Raw genomic sequence first — 6,000 nt, forward strand, 5'->3', positions numbered from 1 at the left:
TACACTGCACTTTTGAAATCAGCCCGAATGTGATAGTCATTGATTATTGTTGTGTCATGAACAGACCCATGCAAGATACATTTTTTCCCGGAGTTTGATGTTCGTCAATGTTCACATGTTCTGAAACATGAGAAATTCTTAAATTCACGTCTGTATGAATGTCTGTCTGGTCTATATCAGAAGCGTTGATTTACGGTAGTATATTTTTTTCAGGTTGAAGAATTTCCAATTGTTTTACATATTCTTCGGTGTGAAGTGCTGGATTAGGTACCTACCTACATAAAAGCGGCCGAATATTAAATACATATAAAATAATTGAACGTAATTTAGTTTATTGTAATACATAAAGGAGATGGAGACTTTTGGGCCAAAATGTAATGAGTAGAGATATTGTTTAAAAAATTGGTCATATTTTTTGATTTTAAAATATAAAATATCAGCTCAATTCTGAATCTAGAAGCGGAGAAAATTGAGAAAGATAGTTTTCATTAAATTATTTGGGTATCGATTCAACTATAATCGATTACAGAATTCAACATCCACAATTAAAGCTGTAAACAATAAAGAACATTTAAATAAAGTTACATTAATATTGAAAAATCAATTAATATCTGATAAACCAAAATGATTATCGATTTCGTATCGATTTAAAATAAATCATATTTTTAAAGGCAGCTTTGACAGCTGACTAATAGTAATACTGTGTCCGTCACTCGTTTCGTGTTTACTGTTTTCCGATGCATTCTGAGTCCATTCCTGATATTTATTTATGGTTTCAAGTGTATATTTGTAATGAGTTTTCAAACAGTCTTCACTAAGACGGGGAATTCACTAGACGGACATGCCCGCGGGCAGTCTGTCCGGACAAGTCGGTTGCTCCAATACACTACACAGACTTATCAGTTTGTGTTCGACAGCGCACGTGGAAAGTTCTATTTTGCGTCCATATTACGATAGCAACAAAACGAAGAAAAATCGCATTAGTTGCTGGTGCTGCATTAATATTATTTGAGGAAAAGAATTTGGTGCAAAGATTGGTACAAAAAAAGAAATATGTATAGCCATATCAATTTACTTAAGGAATTAGAAATTAATGAACCAGGAGATTTGTACAATTACTTGCGCATGGATAAAGAATCATTTCAATATTTATTACAACTGATAGAACCTAGAATTATTTGAGGAAAAGAAAAAGAAAAGAATTTGGTGCAAAGATTGGTACAAAAAAAGAAATATGTATAGCCATATCAATTTACTTAAGGAATTAGAAATTAATGAACCAGGAGATTTGTACAATTACTTGCGCATGGATAAAGAATCATTTCAATATTTATTACAACTGCTAGAACCTAGAATTATTAAACAAAATACTAAAATGAGACAATCGGTGACTGCAGAAGAACGATTACTTGCTACGCTGAGATATTTAGCTACGGGTAGAACATATGCAGACATGAAATTTAGTTGTGCAATATCACCTCAACTTCTAGGGAAAATTATACCGGAGACATGTAGAGAATTGTTTAAGGCATTAAAAAGAGAATTTATTAAGGTAAGTGTTTTTAATAATTTTATAAACATATTGCACAATAACATTAAACAGAGCTTTTTAACAAAACTGAAAACTATTATAATGTATTAGGCACATTATTTTAGTTATTTTTTAACATCTAATTTTATGTATTTATTTATATCACTAAGATCATTTATTGCAATATCTTCGATAATATGTATGTTGTGAGTGGGCGCTTCCTCGGATACTTCTCTTCGGGCTACGTATGGTTGGTAATATTGTGTATTTTGAGCATATTCTGGGCAGTATGACGGCACGGTTTGAGGTTGAACTAACAAGCTTGAATTAACATTAAGAAGGCCCATTCTACCATTATACAGAGTTTCAGAAATCAACTTTTTTGCTATGATGCTTTGTATATCGTTCATCTGCTCGAGATCATGAGCTACACTATCTCCAAATGCTTGTTCTTTATAGCGTTGCTGCAGCTCATTGCTGGCGATGTCTTAAAACCGTGCTTTTTTTTGAGCTAGATTAGTAGGTTTAGATCTTGCTGTAGATTGCGAGTGCGACATTGGAGCTGGCGCATCCAACGAAGTGCTTGGACTGGGAAGCTCTGTTATCTAAAAACAAAAATTATCAATAAGTATTTAACTATTTACTATCTTGTTACAGTTTTCGTCGACGACTGAAGAATGGCTGAAAGTTGCGCGAGGTTTCGCAGATTTATGGAACTTCGAACATTGCGTAGGAGCAATGTATGGCAAACATATCGCGATCAAACAACCTCCGAACAGTGGCTCCTACTACTATAATAACAAGTCTTATTACAGCGTTATTTTATTTGCTATTGTCAACGCCAATTGTGAATACCTATATATACATACGGGGACAAACGGCAGGGTATCTGATGGAGGCGTTATACAAGAGACAGATTTCTATGAAAAACTTGAAAACGGATTGTTAAATCTTCCACCGTCGAGTATCCTTAGAAACTCGAACATTCGAGCCCCATACGTTTTTATAGGAGACGATGCATTTCAATTGTCTGAACATTTAATGAAACCGTACCGTAAAGATATTCATTCCCCGAGACATGAAAAAGTCTTCAATTATCGTTTGTGTCGGGCACGCCGAACTGTTGAAAATACTTTTGGTATAACAGCCTGTCGGTTTAAAGTATTATTATCCACTATAAGTTTAGAAAACTTAGATAATATTGACTCTGTTGTATTAGCTTGTTGTGCCATACACAATTATTTAAGAAGAAAAACTTCAAACTATATGACAATTCGATGCATAGACCATGAAAATCATGATCATACAGTTACTCCAGGAGAATGGCGACAAGAGCAATCACATTAATTGGATGGCTTGTTGAATAAAGGTCGCAATTGTGATGAGAGGGCTAAAGTTGTAAGAAAAATGTTTACAGATTATTATAATTCTGAAGGTCAAGTATCATTTCAAAATAAATTTGTGTAATTAGTATAAAATACTAATGTAAGTAATATCTATAACATTTATTGAATTACAATATTGTATTTAATTTAAAAAAAAAACATTCCTGATACATGCCTATAGTTAGAATGCATTTGTATACATGTGTTTGTGTAACAAAAATAAGTGATAATACTTAAGGGTGTGTACGTGTTCCTTGTAGAGAGTTCACTGTGAAAGTAGTAGCGCTGAAAGATGAATTTTCCTGTATAACTTGAGATAGGTATTAACAATTAGTAATAAATAATTTATAATATCATGCATAATATAAATTACTTATTGTTAATATCTCAATGAATAATGAGTAGGAAGGATAACTTGAGATATTAACAATAAGTAATTTATAATATCATGCGATCTACGCGGGTGAAAAGCAAGTAAAATATAATGTTTAATATATGTATAGGTACATACTTACCAATGATTCATCTGTGGTAGCATTAAGCGGTGAGCATATAGAAGATGTGCCAGCTCGTGAATTGAAGTAGGTGGTAATACCAAAGAGTAGGCACGTATACATCATCAGTAGAAGAACCCGTTCTAGTTGACTGCCGTACTTTACGCAGTTCCCGTCTGTAGGAGTTCCATAGGGACTCTATTTTTTTTAACATAAGCTAAATCGGCTTCCTTATGTATTTCTTTACATTTTTCAATCAATTTTTTGTAAGCAGCATTGCGTAACTCGGAATTCATAGTCTTTACTTTTGACGTTCCATAAACATAGATATTTCTTAAATTCATTAATAAATTCCTCCCAAAATATTTTATTCCCATTAAAACTCATTTTGGTAACGGACATCTATACTTGACGCTGTCGTTCTCGAGTCTGAGAGCTGAAGGTCTGCGTTGAGCATTCACGTACGGACATGTCTGTGCCCGCGCAGACAAAATGAGATTCGCGGGCGAGCGACAGACAAGTCTGCCAGACTGACTGCGACGGTGCTACACTAGCAAACATTGCACAAACCTATAGTAGCGAGGTCCGACGGGCATGTCTGCAGACTTGCACGCGGGCATGTCCGTGTAGTGAATTCCCCGTTTAAATATAACAAATATTAATGCTAAAAAAACTTGGTGATCGGGTTTATTTATAGACATTGTAACATAACCTCACTTTTACAAAAAATCTAATAACTCCACTCTCAGATAGCCAAAATATAGATAATTTTCAGCGAGGGATCAGTAAGCCTAAATGCAATAATTAATACCATTTTCATTTCATTCATTTTGGCCCAAGAATGTATGGAATCATATCCATCCTCCTTTATTTATTAAATTTTATATATTTTATAAATAAAGAAGTGTATAAATATTTGTACTGTATGACCATACGAATATGTAATTTAATAAATATAAATGTATGAATATAATAAAGATACGTGCTCACAAAGCGATAGTCAGAATTACATAACGCTAGTAGGACTAGAGAAAAATAATTTTTATGATAAATTAAAGTACTAAGAACCTGGGTGTTCTGGTTTCTTTATTCTGATATGTTTATTGATTATAAATTTGCTGTCTATTCAAACCCTTGGGATATTTCAATCCTTTTTTTTTAATCGGGTATTGGCATAATTGTGTAACCTAACGTTCTATATTATAGTAGAAGATCCTGAATGGTTTTTTGATACAATTATGTGTTCATGGTGTTTCCCACTTTTACTTGTTCGAGTACTAATCAAAGAAAATTTATTACGAACGCCAATGTACTTTTCCACTGTGCTCCTCGATATAGCTGTAACGAACAAGAGCAGAAAAATTATTTTTGTACAAGAGTTTTCTACAGCACGCATCAGCTTCAAGAGCAATCATTGCAATTCCAGCTTTATTTATTTCACCTGGTATATTAGCTTCTTCTGTTTCTTGTTTGGCAGCATTTAACATCGTTTCTTCGGCAGCAGCTTTTCACATGTTAGATACAGAATTATGAATCCTGGTATATAGCGGTAATGACAAAGCATCCATAGATGCAATTAGTTTATTTAAATTTGAAAGCATAGCATAAGCATCCTTTCATAATACCGTTCCAGCATTAAGATCATGAATTGATTGCTGTTCTTGAATTTCAGAGGATTTCAAAATAAACTTTTGACGCACACAGTGCACGCTTAAGCCTGTAACATCTTTCCCCATGTAGGAGAAGGATCAGAGCTAAATCTGCTTCAATGCGGGTTGGCGGATATATGTATATTGCCTACTATGAGTAACAAACGCTATTTGGTGCACCTATTGACAGCTAGGCAGGCACACACAACAAATCACAGATGGCGCCAGTAGTATTAACAAATATATTATTTTGATACTAATCTTAACATCTCCACTGATCAAAATAATCACTTAATAACTTTGGTACACATGTAACTTATAAAACTAATAGAAACAAAACAATTCATGGTCATTCATTAAACAATGCTCTGAATACATAACCTCTTTACAAAATAGTTATGTTTTACACTACTTAATCATTTGGTTAGAAAGTCTGCTGGTATTTCAGATGTTGGCAGGTAAACTATCTTAATAAGATTGTTAGCTACGGCTTCTCTAACAAAATGATGGCGCACATCTGTGTGTTTGGTTCTTTTATGAAATAATGGGTTTTCTGATAACTTCTAAGCATCCTGGTTATCATTATACAACCTGACTACATAATCACAACCACCTACAATTTCACAAAACAAGTTTTTTAAATAAATAGCCCCTTTACATGCTTCCGCTACGGCCATATACTCAGCGTCAGTACTTGACAAATCTACAGTACATTGTTTTTTGCATTCATGTGATATAACGGATCCTGAGAGTTAAAAATAGAAACCTGTGTAAGATTTCCTATCTATGGAGTTTGAGGCCCAATCTGCATCAACAAAGCCTTCCAATTTACACTTATCTTTGCTAAACATTAGACCATACGATTTAGTTTTACATACGTATCTTAGTATGCATTTTGCATGCTTCCAATAGGTATGGGAATAACAATTATTAAACTGGCT

Source organism: Melitaea cinxia, chromosome 22, assembly GCF_905220565.1.
Source record: "Melitaea cinxia chromosome 22, ilMelCinx1.1, whole genome shotgun sequence".
Taxonomy (NCBI): Eukaryota; Metazoa; Arthropoda; class Insecta; order Lepidoptera; family Nymphalidae; genus Melitaea; species Melitaea cinxia.